Here is a 20,310-nt window from a genome sequence, read left to right as displayed (position 1 = left end):
CATTTGACTGTACCTGCATGTTAGAATGGCTCAGTCAGTAACATCTGCCTGCAATGGAGGAGACCTTGCTTTGGACACTGGGTCAGGAAAATCCTCTGGAGAAGAAAATGCCAATCCATTGTTGTAGTCTTGCCTAGAAACCCTATGGACAATGGAGCCTGGTTGGCTAGAGTCTATGGGGCTGTAACAGTTAAATACCACTTAGCAACTAAACCACTACCACGTGCATTATCAGAAAATCTCATGTCTAGACATATAGATATATATATCCTAGAGAAATTACAATGTAGGACACAAACAGGATCATAGGCAGGTTGTTCAAAAAGGCAAAATAAGAGCCACACGTTTCAGGCGCAGTAAAATGAACATATAAGATTGTGCCCATTCATCTGAGGGAATTATATCCAGCAATGAAAAAGAATATTCCACACCTACACACAATAAAAATGCATCTCACTTATTTAAAGGAAAACCAAGACCAGGGGATTAGAAAGTCTATTGTGTGATTCTATTTATTTAAATTTGAAACAAAGAAAAATGAATCCCTGGTGCTAGGGGTCAGAGAAGTGGTTACTCTGGGGGGCAGAGAGTAGCCAGTAAGGAACATGGATATTTCAAATCTACTTGATAGTAGAGATATGAAACAAGTACAATCTCAGTTACAGTAAAGCCGAACTTTATTTTCTTGGGCTCCAAAATAAATGTAGATGGTTACTGATGCCGTGAAATTAAAAGATGCTCACTCCTTGGAAGAAAAGTTGTGAGAAACCTAGACAGTGTATTAAAGGAAAGAGGCATTTCTTTGCCAACAATTGTCCATAAAGTCAAAGCTATGGCTTTGCCAGTAGTCAGATACAGATGGAGGAGCTCCACCATAAAGAAGGCTGAGTGCTGAAGAACTGATCTTTTTAACCTGTAGTGTGGGAGAATGGAGAAGACTCTTGAGAGTCCCTTGGACTGCAAGGAGATCCAACCAGTCAATTCTAATGGAAGTCAACTCTGAATATTCAGTGGAAAAACTGATGCTGAAGCTCCAATACTTTGGCCTCCTGATGGGAACAGTCAACTCACTGGGGGGGGGGGGGGGGCGCGGACAAAAACACTTGATACTGGGAAATATTGGAGGCAGGAGCAGAAGGCATGACAGAGGATGAGATGGTTGGATGGCATCAGCAACCCAATGGAATGAGTTTGAGCAAGCTTCAGGAGGTGGTGACGGACAGGGAAGACTGGCATACTGAAGTTCGTAGGGTCACAGGAAGTCAGACACAACTGAGCAACTGAACAACAAAAGCCAGGCAGGGTCTTTATGTACAGCTGGCTGAACCTCAATAGGTCTTTCTTGAATTTCTGGAGGTGGGTTGAACATAATTTTTTAGCCAGATCCCTGGCTGCAATATGTTTGGAATATTTTGTGTTCGTACTCAATCTTCTTTGTGTTTTTTCTGGGTGGCACTTGGGAGTCAGTGTTCCTCACAATGACGGATGCTGTCTCTCTCAGTCCCAGCTGAACTGAACTTCGGATCATGACCTCTGTTTCAGGAGGCAACCCTCACAATTGCTCTGGCTTTTTGAATGACAGATGATTCTTGGTTTGGTGGTCTATATATCCCTTCAGGTTCAAACACTGTAGCCAGCACTTGGAACATGGAAAGACCCTCCTGTTCCAGTGCCTCCAAGCGTGATTTATGAAGGATGTCACCTGTTTGAAAATTTTAAGGCAAAACAGACAAACAAATTGTCCATGTTTCCATGCTATGTTCTAAAATACGCCTCTACATTGGCAAAGGCTGACAATCTGTAATTGCAAACACGGCACACATAGGGCATTTTGCCAGGTTTGTGACTGTCTTTAATGTGCTGTAAGAGAACCTGATCTGTTTTGAAGGACAATTGACAGATATTACAGACCATGGAGGGCTCCCAGGAAGCATGGACACTGTCAATGTGACATTGCAGCTGGAACGGTGTGGGAAACTGCCGGTGCAGTGCTGGCAGGTAGTGTGGATTTCCCAGCTGTCACCCTTCTGCCTCTCAAGCTCTAGATGGTTCCTCAGGTGGGTCATAAACTTGACATATTTTGGAACACTCAAGCAGCTGAGGCATTTAAAGGCTGTGTGAGTCTTTTGTTCTGGCTGCCATCTCTTGTATGCTGCCATAGTAAAAGCCATCAAATAACATGGTCAGATTTACTTTCGTGGGATCAACAGTCTTGCTCTGGTTTGCAAGAGTCGAGAAGTCCATTTTCTCCAGCCCTTACAAACTGCATGTTCTTTCTGGATCCATAAGACTGAAACATGCCTGGTCATTGGCATGAGTCCGTGAAAATGATGCCACACCATGAACATGGCTCGGTGAGGTCGCGGAATCTTCCAAGGTCATAATCATGTTTTTCCAGGAGAGATACCTGGAGGGGCCATTGTGGAGGCAGGTTCCCCTGGGATTCCATCGCTGAGTTTGGGTCTTCTGGGATTCTCAGTGTTACATTTTACATCTGAAGTGGCCACCACTTTGAATTAAGAGGGCTTTCATCCTTGTCTCCTAATGAGAGAACAGCTCCAGAGAAACAGTGAAGCCACTGGGAGGCAATTCTGAATTGTGAAGGACAGTTTCCGGAGAGCTCGTTTTATAATCAAGTTTAGATGAAGGCTCAGAAATAATAGAACTGCTTCTTCCTCCCCATACACATTGAGAAGCTGGTGATATGGCAGCTGGCTCTGATGCTGGGGTCCTAAGATTTTCAGATTGCAACGTGCAGGAGGGATCCGGACTCACGTCGTCCTTCTTCTTCTTGAAGATGAGTCCCTGGTCACTCTGTTCAAAATGTTGGAAATGACTGGCTTTGAACTTGAAATCACTGTGTCAAGGAGAGTTCCAGCATCCTCATTGACGTGCTCCACTCCAACAAAGATGACATCAGCATTGTCGTTGTACTTATTTCTGGATTTGGATGCAGCTGTCTTTTTCTCGAATTGTGGTGGTACTTGTGCTTCCTCACACGGGAAGAGATGGGCCATTTGCAATCACTTTTGGCTTCAAGTGGCCCCTTCTAGTGTTTTTTCCACCTAAAGGCAATCACCAGACAAGGTCATTCCCTTTGATCTCAGGTGTCACTCTCTGTGTTTTTAGTTAACCCTCAGTTGTTCACCAAGAATATTAAACAGAAAACTCCAGAAATATATAACTCATGCATTTTAAACTGCAGGTCATTCTGAGGAGTGTGATAGGAATCTCACACCATCCTGCTTCCTCCTGCCAAGAATGTGACTCATTCCTTAGTTCTGAACATTCCACTCATTTGTCACTCGGTTACCACAATGACTGTTGAGATGTCACAGGGCTTGTGACCAAGTCATCCTTATTTTACTTAACAATGGCCCCAAACCATAAGTGGAGTGATGCTGTCCATTTAGATATGCCAGAGAAAAGCCATTAAGTGCTACCTTTAAGTAAAAAGATTGAAGTTCTCAGTTTGATATAAAAAGAAAAAGAAAAAAATGTATGCTGAGGTTGGTAATATCTGTGGTGAATGTGAAGAAGAGAAGATAAATCTGGGTTAATTTTGCTGTCAAACCTCAAACTGCAAAAGATATGGACACAGAGCATAATAAGTGCTTAGTTAGGGTGAAAAAAAAATCACTCAATTAGTACAGCAATATATTTCACATAGCGACTACATTCACAAAACTTTTATAAAAGTATATTGTTATAATTGCTCTATGTTATTATTACACCTTCCCTTGTGGCTCAGATGGTAAAGTGTCTTCCAACAATTCGGGAGAGTCAGGTTCCATTCCTGGGTCAGGAAGATCCTCTGAAGAAGGAAATAGCAACCCAGTCCAGAATTCTTGCCTGGAAAATCCCATGGACAGAAGAGCATAATAAGCTGCAGTCCATGGGGTCTCAAAGAGTTGGACACGACTGAGCGACTTCACTTTCACTTTCCTGTTATTATTAGGCAGTTGCCAATCTCTTAATGTGCTTTTATGAGATAAATTTCATCACAGGCATGTTCGTATAGAAGAACCATTGTGTATATAGGGTTTGATACTATGTGAGGTTACAGATGTCCCCTGGGGGTCTTGAAACTTATTCTCTGCCGATAAGTGGTGATGATTATATTTCTTTCAAAAGACAAAATTAGTATCTGATTTAATCATTGGCTGAAACATTGAGATAAATATCAACACCCTTAGACATAAGGAAACATCTCAAACTCAGTTAAGTGACATGACCATTTTAAACTTCCTTCTCCAGCTGCCACTTCTACCTTGTCTCCCCATGGTGGCCCCAGTGCTCCTGTTAAACTCTGCAGGAAAGCTGGTAGCCACCATTTTGCTTATACATCTACAATCTCACTTGGAAATGCTGACCAGCAGAAAATGTCCAAAAGAGCCCCAGCTGTCCCTTGAGGGTGCCTCTCACTCCCTCCACTCTCTGAGTCCAAAAGGCACCATAGTCTATACATGGATCAAAAATATTGTTTTAAAAATTCCAGCCAGTTCTAAAAGCAAGACTGGAACCTGCCTCATGCTGGCAACTCTCTCTCTGTCTCTCTCAGAGTGAGAGAGCATTTACACTGTACTTGAAACTATTTATACAGCATCAACATTGTATTAGGTATTATAAGGAATGTGGAGATGATTTAAAACATGTGGGAGTATACCCCTAAGTTACATGCAAAGACTGCACCATTTTATATAATGACTTGAGCACCCATGGATTTTTGTATCTCCAGGCGCAGTGTTCCCAGACCCAATCTCCCAAGGGTACCAAGGAGGGAGGAAGGGGACTTCTCACGACTTTTACTGCTCCCCATGCCTTGGATGATGTCTCAAGTACCAGCACCCAACTCCTGAGCTGCCTTGGTCCACAGTTTCTCTGCTAGGCTTTCCTGACCATGACGTCAGAAATCACAGCCTACCCCAACTCACATGCCATATTCACCTCCAGAGCTATTGGGTTACTGTAATTTTGGTTTCTAGAAAAACACATAGTGTCTGTCAGTGCTACATGTCTGCTGCATAAATAAACAGTAACTGTTATTAAACAATCATTTCTCTGTACCACAGGCTTGACCCACTCATTCCTGGCTCCCCAGGAATGATCTTGATCTTACACTTGATCAATGATCCCTTACACTTGATCTTAGTCAAAAGGCTGAGAAGCAACTTCTCCAAGCATTAAATGACTTCCAAATCTGAATGAATTAAAACTATCATGCGAGAGAGAAAGTCAGCCAGTATGTAGCTGGATGCTGACAGAGGCTGTGGTGATCTTTGAAATAAAAGGTTTGTAACACAATTATTCTCCATTTAATACATTTGTTGATAGCTTCCATGACATTAACACGTTTCATAGACATTAAGGGACATTATAAAGTTTACATTTGACCATTTCTGATACCAGGCAACATTTCATCAGTAGCATATCATAGTTTGGTTGTGTGTAAATGATGGCCCTAGTGGTAAAGGTCCCTCCTGCCAATGCAGAAGATGTAAGAGATGCAGGTTCCATCTCTGGGTCAGGAAGACTCCCCTGGAGGAGGGCATGGCAACCCACTGCAGTATTTCTGCCTGAAGAATACTATGGACAGAGGAGCCTGGTGGGCTACAGTCCATAGGGTTGCAAAGAGTCAAAATGACTGAAGCAACTGAACAAACATGTATACATATGTATAGAAATATATATGTTATAGTGGTTTGAAAAGTAATGCTGTGGGACTTCCCCAGTAATCCAGTATTTAAGACTCCTCACTTCCAGGCCAGGGGCATGGCTTCAATATCTGAACAGGGACCTGTGATCCCACATGTCACTGGGTGTGGCCAAAAATAAAAGGAATAATGTTGTATCTTACAGCTGATATCATCTTAGATTTAAAGAAAATTTCTATTATTCGTAAGCAGAATCCAGCCTACTAAATTAATGTCACAAGTCACTGAAGGGAAGCTAGCTGCATTATATAGGCAAATTATTTAGACAGGGATTTACAAATTGGCTTGCTTCCTTTTAATTTTTTTTTTCCCAACCAGCAAACTGAGTGATTTTTGTTTCTTTTTTCTTTTTTTTTTTTTAACTTTTATAAAACGTTTAATATTTTTTCCTTTTTTTTTTTTTCCAGTTTGGAGAAAAACAAAGGAAAATTTTGTGACATGAAAATTATATGATACCTAAATTTCAGTGTTACAAATAAAGTTTTATTGGAACACAGCCATCATCCTTTGCCACTGCCTGAGGCTATTTCACCCTGCTAATGGGAGAGACCTCATGGCCCTTAATGCCTGGTTACTCTCTAGCCCTTTACAGAGAAATTTTGCAGACTCATGGCTGCAGAGAACAAAAGGAAGCATTCCAAACCCCATGGCTCACCAGCTCCTGAAGTCCAGTTGACTCAGTGCAGCTAAACACTTCCTACTCTGAGACCAAGTGGAGGGTGAAGCTGGAGTGTCTTTGTCTCCACGTCCCAGAAAGATTTATCTGGGAATAGCAGCACCGCTTCCTGTGTCCAGTGTCTGTGGAACTCCTACCTGGCTCTCCAAAAGCCTTTTCTCAGTGAGGCTGCATCAGGAGATTCCAAGCCTTTTAAAACCCATTCTAGTCCAATCCATAGTACCGAAACCAGGCTCCAATCAGGTTTCTGAACCAATTTTTCCCATAGGATCTTTCAACTAGAAACATTTCTAGCAAAGCAAAATGTTAGAGAGAGGAAAGAATGTGGGTGGGGATTCAAGGCTCCTCCCAGGGGCTATTTTCCAGGTCTCAGTGTGGTGAGAGTCCCCACTTGCATCTCTGGCATCCAGAAGCCCACCACCTTATCTCCAATTTATCTGAATCTTTAGTTATTTGGGGTTCAATAGCTTAAGGGGAGGGGAAGGTGGTCCACACAGCTATTCGAACAGGGTATGGGCTGATGTCAGGAACCTAAAACGCCAATAGTTCTCTTCCAATGGCAAATAATTCTCCAGCTGCAAACAGCGAAACCCTGTCCTCTTCCAAGGGCAAGGGAGTGGGTTTGGGGGGAGGTAGGGTGAGGATGCAGGAAGCAAGCTTACTCCCAAGTGATCTGCACTTGAAAACTCAGCACCTGCTGGTTTTCCAAGGTCCTCATTGTGAATTTACGTGCTGAACCCCAGGAGCTTTTTCTAGGCAGGAGCTCATGTTTTCTTAAAACACGTCACGGGTATCAGGTCACACCCTGGTCCCCTCCTGCTCCCTTCCCCCCTTACTCGCCCTCTTCTCTGTCCTCCTTTGCAGCACCTAGATTATATCTCATGCTTTCCATCCCACTGCCTTTATAGCCCTGTGCACTCAGATTCTTGGGGGGGGGGGGGCGGGGGGGGGGCGGAGGGTTTCAGAGAATAAATATGTGTATTTATATTCATTATAATGTAACAGATTTACTGAATTAGAACAAAACTGATGTTCACTAATGAACATGATCTCAAGTGCTGTGACCAGATATAACATCAAAAATACCATTCTTATCAAATCAGTATGTGTTCCCCTTAAATTTGCAGAATATATGTCCATTACATCTCAATGAAACAGGGAAAAGACAAATAAAAACTGACCATTACAAAGAGCTCGTCTTATACTCTTTTAAGAAGCATAATGGTCAGTGCTGTGCCTAGTTGCTCAGTTGTGTCTGACTTTTTGCGACCCCATGGACTGTAGCCAGCCAGGCTCCTCTACCTATTGAATTCACCAGGGAAAAATGCTGGAGTGGGTGGCCATATCCTTCTCCAGTGTTGGTGACTATCAGAACTCAAGGCTAGGGACTTCCTGGCGGTCCAGTGGTTGAGAATCTGCCTTTGAATGCAGGGAATGTGGATTTAATACGTGATGGGTAAGATCCCACATGCCACAGGGCAGTAGAATGGACAAAAGATCCTGCATGCCATGACTAAGACCCGAAGAAGCCAAATAAGTGAATAAAACTGAATATTTTTTAAAACTCTATGCTCTTTACATTCTTCAGGATATATTTGAAAGCATGATATTAACAGGTTTTTTTTTAATTTATGGACACACCATGAGACTTCCTGCAGGAGCTTAGTTTCCTGACCAGGGGCTGAACCCCGGTCACCAGAGTGAAAGCATTAGGCACTAACTGCTGGCTTGCCAGGGAATTCCTAGTTTGATTTACTTAAAGGGTTTATTTTTATTGCATGCCAAAATGTATGTCCTTTGCAGTGTTTACACTAACAACAGAAACATTTTGGATGTCAATTTTAAAATGTTTGCAAAAACTTAGGGGAAAGGAATAAACATTTTGACTACCTATTTATGCTTCTAGGCTTCCCTGATGGCTCAGAGAGCAAAAAAAATCTGCCTGCAGTACAGGAGACCAGGGTTTAATCCCTGTGTCAGGAAGATTTCCTGGAGAAGGAAATGGCTCTCCACTCAAGTATGCTTGCCTGGAAAATTCCATGGACAGAGGAGCCTGGCGAGCTACTATCCATGGTTTTGCAAAGTGTCAAACACAACTGGAAAACTAACACTTTCACTTTCATATGCTTCTAAAGATTGCTCAAATCTCAGAATCACCTGGGACATTATTAAACATAGAGATTCCAGGGCTGCATATCACACCCAAGAAACTCAAATTGCCCTAGCAGAGGGCCTGGGAATCTGAAAATTCAATGTTTTCCTCACTTGATTCTGAAGTGAAGTGAATCCCAGGGTGTAAAGTCATCCAATACTTTGGGAAAGATTGATCTCTGGTGGCTCAGCAGTAAAGAATCCACCTCTTAATGCAGGAGACCTGGGTTCAGTCTCTGGGTCAGAAAGATCTCCTGGAGGAAGAAATGGCAACCACTCCAGTATTCTTGCCTGAGAAATCCCATGGACACAGGAGCCTGGCAGGCTACAGTCTATGGGGTCACAAAAGACTCAGACACACAACTTAGCAACTAAATCGCAACAGTGAAAGTGAGGGTTGCTCAGTTGCGTCCAACCCTTTGTGACCGCGTGGACTATATGCAGTCCATGGAATCCTCCAGGCTAGAATACTGGTGTGGGTAGCCTTTCCTGTCTCCAGGGGATCTTCCCAACCCAGGGATCAAACCCAGGTCTCCCACATTGCAGGCAGATTCTTTACCAGCTGAGGCACAATGGGAGTCCAAGCAACAATAAGAATATGCTTAAAATACCCAAGAATCTACTCCTTCAGGAGACCCTAAAGGTTGAGGGTCAGGAATTCATCTTTTTCTTCATCTGACACACTGAGCACCTGCCTTGGGAGGAGCAGGTTATTGGTAATTCAATAAACCAAAGAGATGCTGTAGCTTGAGCTGGGAGCTTCATCCTCCCCACCACCCTTCAGAGATTCTAGGAGCTCCACACCCTCTTTTGGGGCTTCTGGATGTCCTTCGTATTGAAGGAAATTAGGGCATAATCAAAGCTCAGAGATCTGGATGCAAACATCTCAGTATGGGCCACATTTTCAAATCTCCTGGGCTATGCTTCTTAACTCTCAGTGAATCTAAGGAATTGCCTATGTGTCTTGTGCAAAAACACATTCTCATCCAACAGTTGTGGATGGGGCCTGAGAGTCTGAGTTTCTAACAAGCTTCAAGTGTTTCCCTGGCTGCTTAAGGTGTCCATATTAAACGGTGAGTACTAAAGAGCTTTTGAAAAGTACTGATGTTCTGACTGATTCTGCCGATCTTACTTCATACCCACAGACTCACTATCTCCAGGAATGGGACCAGGGAGTCAACATTATTAAAGGTCTCAGATATTTCTAAGGAGCCCGTATGGTGCAAATGTATAGCCAAGCAAATCATCCTACCATCAACCCTAGGAAAGGGTTCATTATGTCCTGAAAAATCCATGTGTTGGGGGGACTTTCCCAAAAGCCCAGTGGCTAAAACTCTCCACTCTCAGTGCAGGGGGATGGGCTTCTGTTCGTGGTCAGGGAACTAGATCCCATGTGCTGCCAAGAAGACCAAAGACCCCAAATATCACAACTAACACCAGGTGCCATCAAATGAATTAATTCATTTAAAAAAATCTGTAGAATTTCTAACCCCGAACACTGGAATGTGACCATATTTGTAGATTATACCTTTAATGAGGTGATTAAGTTAAAACAAAGTCACTAGGGGGGACCCTAGTCCATTCTTATGGTTCTCTATATAAAAAGAAAGAGGGAAATTCCCTGGAAAGCCAGTGGTTAGGGCTCAGAACTTTCACTGCCAAGGGCCGAAGTTCAACCCCTGGTCTGGAAACTAAGACTCAGAAGAAAAACAGCATGGCCAGAAAATAAAGAGGAAATTAGGACACACAAGACATCAAGGATGCATGGCCATAATGGGACAGGAGGACACAAGAATGCAGATGCGTTCTCATAAAGGAAACAGATCTCCAGAGACACCACACTGTCAACACCCTGATCCTGGATTTCTAGCCTCCAGAACTGGGAGAAAACAATTTCCTGTCATTTAAGTCTCGTGTATTTCTGGTGGCCACCTTAGTACATTAATGTGTACTTTAGATCAGGAGTCCCTAGAGAGGGCTCACCTCAAGGACAGTAGAGGGTATGCAGGTGATGACTCAGCTCCCAGCTGACTCCCAAACATCAACAAATGACCACACACCAAGATTTTCTAGGACCCAGCCTGCTTCTTGCAGACCACTACTGCTAAACTTCCCCACGCAACTCACTTTCTGTCCACCCCCCCCCCCTTTTTTTTTTTTTTTACTTCTCTCCTAGACTCTGAGGGACAGAACCTTGAGAACAGAGTGAGGTGAGGACTGTGCTCAAAGAATCCTGGATGTGAAGGAGAGTATGTGTTTTAATGAAAAAAAAAAAAAAAGGAAAAAAACCCAAAGCTGTCTAGTAGAAGCTTGTCACCTAGTGTACAGAAAAGCCTTCACAGGTGAGGAAGAAGCAGAGGACATGATTTCAACCTCTTCTTCTTCAGGAAAGGTTTCCAGGAAGGAGGACAGCATGCTTTCTGTAGATGGATTGAGGGCAGATGAATTTATTGGAAAGCATTGGGTAGCCAGGAAAGGAATATGAGTGGAGAGGGGGTATGTCATCCTTCAGTTATCTCTACCTCTAGAAGTTTCTATGATATGGGCCACAGTCACAGGTCCCCCAGAGGTCAGGGAGAAAGGAATGTTAGGTGACTTCATCAAAGCCTGGCCCATAGAAGCCTGGCTATCAGCAGCCAAAGTCAGGCTTCTGGGGCACCCACCAGGCTCCATAAATGACCTAATGGGAACTCTCTGGTAGTCCTGCAGTGGCTAGGACTCTGCACTTTCACTCTGAGGGCGTGGATTCTATCCTTAGTTGGGGAACTAAGATCCTGCAAGCTGTGTTGGCTGGCCAACAACAACAAAAAATAGAAAGACAGACATGACCTGTTCCCACCTTTCCTTCCATGGATAACCCCAAGGCCAACTCCAGTCCAAGTCCATTGCTGTGGTCAAGGAGGAAGCTCCCTGGGGCTTGTGGCCATGGAGTGACATGTGGTCAGCGTGAGTGTCCGCCAACAGGGCTGAGCATCTCACACCAACTGAGAACCTGGTACCCAGGAGGAGATCAGGCCCTTGGGACACAGGCTGGTGCCTGCTGACATACAAATCAGGGCTGTGTGAGAATTCGACTCTACAAGGTGTCCAAAAGGCACACCTTTCAAGAAAGCACTAATCCAGGTGGCTAGCTTCTACCCACTTCTTCTGTCTTTAGGGGAGAGCTTGGCCCTTCCATTGTTCTCACAAATCTTTTCCTCTTCTACTCTCCCTGGAACAGCTTTATCTCAATGCAACCCCATGGACTTCAGCACACCAGACCTCCCTGTCCCTCACCATTTCCTGAAGTTTGCTCACGTTCATGTCTATTGCATTGGTGATGCCATCCAGCCATCTTATCCTCTGTTGCCCTCTTCTCCTTCTGCCCTCAATCTTGACCAGCATCAGGAACTTTCCCAGAGAATCAGCTGTTTCTATCACATGACCAATATAGTGGACCTTCAGCTTCTGTATCAATCCTTCTAACAAGTATTCAAGGTTGATCTCCCTTAAGATTTACTAGTTTGAACTCCTTGCTGTCCAAAGGACTTTCAGGAGTGTTCACCAGCACCACAACTCAAAGGCAACAATTCTTTGGTGCTCTGCCTTCTTTGTTGTGCAGCTCTCACAACCGTACATGACCACTTGGAAGACCATAGCCCTGACTATACAGACCTTTGTTGGCAGAGTAACGTCTCTGCTTTCCAACACACTGTCTATGTTTGTCATAGCTTTCCTGCCAAGAAGTAACCGTCTTTTGATTTCATGGTTGCGATCGTCATTGCAATGATTGTACAGCCCAAGAAGAGGAAATCTGTCAGTGCTTCCACCTTTTTCCTTCTATTTATCATGAAGTAATGGGGCTAGATATCATGATCTTAATGTTTTTAATATGTAGTTTTAAGCCGGCTCTTTCACTCTCCTCCTTCATCCTCACCTAATCAGTGCAGAGCGTCTGATTTCTTGCTGCTTCTACTCTCAGTTCTAATTCCCTGAATAAGAAATTATAAAGGGATTGTTTTTTAGCTTAAATGCAAGGGTGGGACAGAGAGGGACCAAAACATATGGGACTATGATACATTGAGAAACTCAATCAATGGTGACTTGCAGCACCTTCTTACCTACAGGATTAAAGGTGACATGAAAGTGTTAGTCAGTCCTATCTGATTCTTTGTGACTCCATGTACTGTAACCCAACAGGCTCCTCTGTGGAATTCTCCAGGAAAGAATACTGGAGTTGGTAGTCATTCCCTTTTCCAGGGGATCTTTCTGATTCAGGGACTAAGCTTGAGCCTCCTGCATTGCAGGTGGATTCCTTACCATCTGAGTCACCAGGAAAACTCAAATCAAGGCACTGTTAATTTCCAGGACATTACTATAGCAAAATTTTGGTGGTCCATGCTGGTTCCAGCTCCTTCAGTCACAAAAAGGGGTATAGTTGGAGCCCACCACTCTGAACGTGTGCTGTTATTTTGTTTAGTTGATAAATCTTCTCTGACTCTTGGAGGACTTGGTCTCAGCAAAGAGCTCTGGTGGGAAAAGAGAATTAATTAAAAGCCTTAGTATGGCCAGGTTGGCAGAGAACTATGATTTGGAAGAAATTTTATCTTTACCATTTGGCTTAAGGTAAATACCTAAGGTTTAAGGTTTTATTATTAAAAAACAAATTACAGATGAATGACACCAAGGAGAAAAATGCCAAGTTACACTCAACACTGAAATACTGAACTCTGTAGTCACATTTTTTGACGATTGGGAATAGATTTCCATCAGTCTTTGAATAAATATTTGTGTGTGAAAGTTTTTATTAATGTAAAAACAAAATAAAACCTGTGGGGATATAAGTGACATAAAAGCACATTTGGACAATGGATTCAGGGATGTTGGGTTGTCTCTTAGAAACTGGAGGCTTGGCTGGCTGCTCAGATGTGCATGCAATGCAGGAGATCCAAGTTCAAACCCTGGATTTGGAAGATCTCTTGGAAAAGAGAACTGTTACCCACTGTAGTATTCTCAGCTGTAGAATTCCATAGGCAGAGAAGCCTGGCAGCCTACAGTCCATGGAGTCCCAAAGAGTCAGATACGGCTGAGCAATGGGAAAATGGGCATGGGCTGGTGGGTCCCAGAGGCTCCAGATGGACTGCGGTTGAATATCACCCAGGACTCTGGGGCTGATTTTGCACAGTGAACCCGTTTTGGCACTGCCCAGGGTACGAGATAGAGGATTTTCATCTGCTGAATCCACTGGGGAAAATTATCCAGTCCAGGGCCGGTGTGGGGTTAGCAGTGAGGGTACCCTGGAAGAAGGTTCCCTCCAGTGATGCTCACTCCTGGACACTTAGTTCATTCCAGGCCCCGAGGACATCCCTTGTATATGATGACAGATTGAACAGCCTCAGAAATCAGTGAGGAGGTGGATACCCGGGAAATGAGAACTACAAGGAGTAGGTAAATGGTGCCCTGAACCCCTATTGCTGATCCTGTCTACCAGAGAGCATTTAGGCCCTACTCACGCCTAGGTCCTTTTATTTAACCAATAAGAGGAGAGTCTCAGGCCCATTTATTTAACCACTAACAGGAGAGTCATGTGTTTAAAGGGGAGAATCATCATCACAGATCACAGGGGACATCAAATGATTGGCACTGAAGTTCCCTTTATTTCTTTGGAACAGTGCAATACAGGGGTAATGACACCATCAACCTCAGATTGAGGTTCACAGTTCTATTCAGAATTCAGATTCACAGTTCTATCTTTGTAGGAACACATCTCTCCAAAAATCCCACCAACGTCTCTACCAGGAGCCAGCGTGTGGAATCCCGCCCATGCCAAAAGTCATGAGGAAAGGAGCCTGACAAAACACAAAGGCGAGATCAGGCCTCGAGGAAACCCCCACTGGGCTTTCTCGAGCATCTACCCCCAAAACCAGAGTCTGCCTGCCTTACTGCATTATGCCTTCCACCTGTCCTTCTGACATGACAGGGGGCCTGTTCCCGACCACCTTTCTCTGGAAAAAGTTAACTTAGAGCTCCAGTTAATAGTCTCCTGCATATAAAAGGAGTGCCTTACCTCAAACCCCTCTGATGGCTCTGACTTGCCTGACAGGTTTCCAGACTTTTACAACTATGTATATTATTGTTCACAGATTCCCAACTGTGAAAGGCATGGGAAGCCTAAAACATAGAGCCTTTCAAAGAGTTAAAATTTATTAGAGTAGTGCTGGTGTAGGATTTCATTATAGGGCCAATGCTTGTTGCTAAGTTCCCATATTTCTTATCCACTGTGCACCTGGGAGTGCATTAATTAACATAGTTGGAATGTAAGAAAAGCAAGTGTAGGCTTGAATTTAATCATATCAGATCTTTGAGCTAATTGGTTCTTTCTTGTAACTCACTGCACCTTTGCTCTGTGAGAAATGTAATTTTGTTTGGCATTTTCTGAGGCTGACATGGATTAGAAATATAAAGAAAAAACACTTTGAGGGAAAATAAGTTTTCTGGTTGAGAAGCCTTTATCAAAAGAGGGTCATAAAATGTTCACAGGCCTACAAGGCCAGAAGATAATGTACACAACAGGATTTGTGGGAAAGGTTTGCATAAAAAAATCCTGGTTTCGATAAGGGCAAAACTGCTGGAATGTTTGGGCTGACTCTGTATGACCTTGCATCTTTCATTTCCCTCTGTGTACAAGTAAAGGTATAAAAGACCTTTTTGAAAATTAAAAAAAAAAAAAAAATGGGCCTCGCTTGAAGAAGCTTTGTCACCCCGTGTCTTTTTTTCCTCTCTTTTACTTTCTTTTTCAGGCTGATCCCTTGGAGCATAGAGGCTCCCTGCATTCACTCATCTGCCCGGGTTTCTAAGATCTGAACAGGAAGACGTTCTGAGTCTTCACTCCCTTGGGAGATCGGGAGGGCACTTGTGGCGTTCATGAACAGGGCAAACTCCTTGTCTCGGAGTTTTATTGGCTTTCTATGTAAACCAAGGAATATCAGCCTCCTTCTCTCCTCTATTCCTCTCTCATTCATTCATTCATTCACCAATGATATTTCTCCTTCAGGTTTCCCTGAATCCTGTGGGGGCTGGATCCCAGCACCCCTCTTCCCCAGCCTACTCTAAATCACCATTCCTTTTCCCACATGCACTGGACAATTGTCTGAAACTGTGGTTTGTGTTCCTTTTAGATGCACTGAGGTCTAGGTGGCAGTGCCCCAGTGCCTAGGACAAAGCCTGCAACTCGTCAGCTGGGCTAGGCAGGCATGTAGCAGGGGCACAGGATCAGCTCGATATCGTAGAAGATCTGATCACCGCAGTGTGGACTGGGGTTGGTGCTGAACCAGACCATGTTGGGCCACCCAGACTTGCACAGAAGCTGCTTGAGCCTGGCGTGCAGCTGAGACAGGAGGCCCAGGTTCAGGGTGCTGTGGACATACTCATAGCTCTCCAGGGGTGCAGGATACAGCATGTGGCTCAGCTTGCTTAGCCCCATAGTGTGGTGCAGCACGCTCTCCAGCATGGCCATGCAGATGGGGTTGCTGCAGAAGCTGAAGGTGGTGAGCTGGGAGCAGTGGCTCAGGGAGGGCAGGAGGGCCCTGAACTGGGAGTCCATGATGTCACACTCGCCCAGGTCCATGTCCTGGAGGGTGGCTGAGGTCCTCTAGATAAGGACCTGCAGGGGCTCCAAACTGAGGCTGGTCAGGTTGACCCTGCTGAGACCCACGCCCTTCAGCAGGGTGACGCTCAGGCACTGCGACAGGTACATCAGGTCTCACTCAAAAATCAGGCAGTTGGTGATTGACAGGGTCTCCAGAGGTGTCTTTAGGAACCTGCGGATAGGCAAGGCAGTCAGTCCAAAGGGCAGAGGTGGCAGGTGGAGGGATGTGGGGAGGAGAGGCCTGTTTCACCAGAACACAGAACCTGGCCTCTCTCCATGTTGATGGGAAGGCAGGGGTTTTCTGGGGGAAGATCATGTTCATATGTGTATGACCTCCCCCTGCACAAAATGATGAACTATTGTCAATGTGGGAAACAAACATTAAACCAATGTTATTGGCCTATTTTAGCTTAATAGTATTTGGTTAGCAGGAATTAAGATGTTTTTACAGGACATGACTAGTTGAATTCCACGGCAGGGTAGATGCAGGTGACATGGGTTGGTGGGTCCCAGCAGTTACAGATGATCCTTGGGTGAATATCCCGCAGATATTCGGGGGCAACAAACCATCCATCACCACCAACAATTATTTCTTTCTTCTTCTTCTTCTTTTCTCTCTTCCTTCCTTCCTTCCTTTCTTTTCTTTTCTTTCTTTCTTTCTTTCTTTCTTTCTTTCTTTCTTTCTTTCTTTCTTTCTCCGCCCCCCCCGTCTGTCTCTCTCTGTCTCTCTCTGTCTCTCTCTGTCTCTTTCTCTTTCTTTCTTTCTTCTGGTTTATCCCTGAATACATTTATTCCTAATGCTTGGAGTTTGCAGCTGCCAAAAAGGGAATCAATGCAATGCATTCATACAACAGACTAAGCTTCATCCTCTCAGCTTTTATCACTTTGTTCAAGGCAGACTGATAACCTGTTATTGAGGATTTCCTATGTATTCAGAAGTCTTAGAGGAAAACAATAACTGTAATTTGGACTTAGAGAGATTGGAGCCACTTCAACAATGATGCTTATTTACCTTTTTATCTTCTCTAGACTGCTTAGGAGCTGCAATTTCCCCTCATGGTCCCTCCTTGTCATCTCGAGAATCACCAACTTTCTGCAGCTCACCTGGAGCCTAAAACAGCTCAGGACAACTGTGGCAGGTGGGAGGGAGAAACAGAGCTTCGGACTTCAAACCTCATGCCTGATGGACCAATGTCCTCCTTGCTTAATTATTTGTCATCACGTCAGCTAAGACATCACTCTCTCGGAAAGAATTCCGAAGGGCATCACACCTGACCGCCACTATGCGGGCTCCCAGAAAGAAGTTCCCTTTGACAACATCTAACCTAGGCCATGCCTCTGACCCTAACCAGGAAGGTGACCTGACAAGATGCCTGGGGACAGACCGGCAGCATCGTGAGGACTTCTGAGTGGCCTGGGCACCCTGGCAATATCCACAGCAGGCACAGAGTACACATCCTGATGGTAATGAAAGAGAGAGGCCCATTCTGGTCTACGGAGCTGATGCCATGCCTTACCTGAGCACCTGGTGCAGGCGGCTATCGAGGAAGGAGATGGAGTTCAGGTAGAGCTCCTACAGGTGAGGCAGGTTCAGGAACTGGGCCGTGAGCTGGGTGATGCAGTGCTCCTCCTGTTTGGGGGCTGTGTGTGGCAACACGTGGATGTGCCAGAGCAAAAGCCATGGCAGGCTGCCGATCCGGCCCAGGTGCAGCACAAACCTGCACAAAGTGGCCAGATTCCAGGTTCAATTCACCTCCAAGTCCTCGACACAGTCCAGCTGCACCACCTTCAGGATCCTCCTGATGTTCTGCATGGGCATGGTGGAGATCCTCAGCTTCTGGCAGCTTAGGTGCAACAGGATCCTCCTGTTTGGCCTTCTTCAGCAGGTAGCTGAGGGTCTAGTTCCGGGCGTCCTCCTTGAGGCACAGGTCAAGCAGCACCTGCACAGGGGCCGTGGCAGCTTTAGCACATCTGCGCCTCCACCCTGCACCTCTTCTGCATGGACTGGGCTGGCTCGGGCTCCAGCAGTGAGCAAATACTGCCGTGTTGCTGGAACATATGGTCCAGATGTCCTGGTGGGCTTTCCGGTGCAAGTTCAGCAGCTGCAGCTTCCACCGCCTGCATGGCTGTGGGGAACATGCTGAGCTGTGCAGAGGCCGACAGGCACCAGGACCCCGCAAGGGCTCTGCACTCCGTATACCACAGCTCCTCCGACTTCAGGAAACTCCTTTGTCCCTACTTTAATGGACATTGCTGGGGAGCACATGCCTTCTGTCCCTTCTGTCCCTGAACCAGTCCTGTACACCCGGAGCCTGTCCAAGTGACCCCGTCATCCTCCTGCTCTGGCTGCATCTTGCTCACACCCCCAGGCCCCACCAGTCTGCCAGGTTGACCTTACCTGGGTTGGACCCCCTGAGCAAGCAGGACTTCCAGGTCATTGAGTGGAGCCTGGAAGGTCTCCAGATGAGGCTGGTGTTTCTTTATCAGTGTCCCCAGATGGAGGCAGGGGAAGGCCTGGACTGAACCACTGCATTCAGGGCCTGGGTGGGCCTCTCGGCAAAGGCCACCATAAACAGTAGTGGGAAGAGCTATATGGGCAGCTCCTCCAGGGGCACGATGGCCAAGGCCTCATTCCAAGGCAGGCTCCGGTCGGCCAGGTCCAGGAGTTGGGGTGGGTCCTGGACACCCATTCTGAAGAACCTACTCTGGAGCGAGTCCTGAGGGGATGTCAGGGAACAAGGGTTGGGGGGGCGTGTTCTTCTCTGGCCAAGGAACCAGGGAGACCCTGCTTGCTCTCTCTCCACCCTAGAGGAAACTAAGGAAGGCTCAGAGACATCCTATGGCCACAAAGTCACAGCTCTGGCCCCACTGGTACCAGGACAAGCATCTCTCCAGGCAGCCAAAAAAAAAAAAAACAAGGGACAAGGTGACCTCTTGCCCCATCCCGTATCTACCAGTTGCTGCATTTAATCCTAGCTCTGCTGGCCTGTAGATACATAGGAGCCTGACAGCTGACCCCACTTTCTGCAGAGAAAGCTTCTGATTATTACTCAAGGGCTGAAAACAGGAATAAGGAGTTTAGCCCAACACAGCCTGTCTCTAAACTCCAACCAATAACTCATACAATGGGTGCTGTTATGTCATTTAATCAAAAGACATACCTTTCACCCTGTGTCTCTTTTACAAATGTTATTACTATTCAGTTCAATGGAGCAAAACATTCACATTCAGAAAAAAGCCACCACTATTTAAAATATTCTACAGATATATTTTTTTAGTTCCATGGAATTAAAAAAGCAGTGTTTAGCTTTCAAAACAAAAAGAAACCCCCAAAAATCTTTAAGCTAGTAAAATCACAAAACTATAAAATGATATGAACTATAATCATTGGTAACAAACTACAGTGTAAAATGTCATCCGATCCTAATTAGATATCTTTCATTAAATCAATTCCAGGAACTTCCCTGGCAGTTCAGTGAGGAGGACTCTGTGCTTTCACTGCAGGGGCACGAATTCTATTCCCATTAGGGGACTATGACCCCAGATTCTATTTGGTGTAACCATATCCTCTCACTCTCACCATATGCTATGCCATCCCCTCTGCACACCCCCTGATAATTTTGTTTGACTAAGAAATATTTTAAAGCTGGCAGAGGAATAGGACTTGGAGACCACTTTCTCCCTCACAAATTCATAAAAAGAACATTTCAACGCTGAGCAAATTCCACAAAACAACTTCTGAATGCTGGCAAAGGACATCAGGCACCCGGAAAAGAAGATCATTGTCTTCAAAAACAGGTAGGAAAAAATATAAAAGATGAAAAAAAGAGATAAAGGAGGTAGGGAGGGAGCTCTGTCCTGGGAAGGGAATCCTGTTCAGGGAAGGGAATCTTAAGAAGATAGGTTTCCAAACCCTAAGAAACACTCTCCCTGCTGAGTCTGTGGTGAGCCTTGGAAGCACAGAGGGCAAAATAGCAGGAAGGAAACATAAGTAAATAATTAAAACAGATTACAAGCCCAACAGTAACTCCCCCAGTGGAAAAGCAGCTCAGATGCCTGCATCCAGCACTAGCAAGTGGGGGCAGGGCAGGGAGGTGCAGGAGGCATGGGCTGCAGTGCTTTGTAAGAATCAGGCAGGAACA

At 45.1% G+C, this 20,310-nt stretch overlaps 2 pseudogenes; both read right to left on the bottom strand.

Moving 5' to 3' along the window:
- Positions 1 to 1,375: 1,375 nt before the first annotated feature.
- LOC128070952 (zinc finger protein 280A-like) lies at positions 1,376 to 3,017 on the bottom strand (annotated as a pseudogene).
- Positions 3,018 to 15,763: 12,746 nt separating this feature from the next.
- LOC128070951 (melanoma antigen preferentially expressed in tumors-like) lies at positions 15,764 to 18,879 on the bottom strand (annotated as a pseudogene).
- Positions 18,880 to 20,310: the final 1,431 nt, after the last annotated feature.

The sequence above is a fragment of the Budorcas taxicolor genome, chromosome Y (genome assembly GCF_023091745.1).
Source record: "Budorcas taxicolor isolate Tak-1 chromosome Y, Takin1.1, whole genome shotgun sequence".
Classification (NCBI taxonomy): Eukaryota; Metazoa; Chordata; class Mammalia; order Artiodactyla; family Bovidae; genus Budorcas; species Budorcas taxicolor.
The sequence above is the reverse complement of the archived record's forward strand: the minus strand, read 5'-3'. Positions and strand labels throughout refer to the sequence as shown.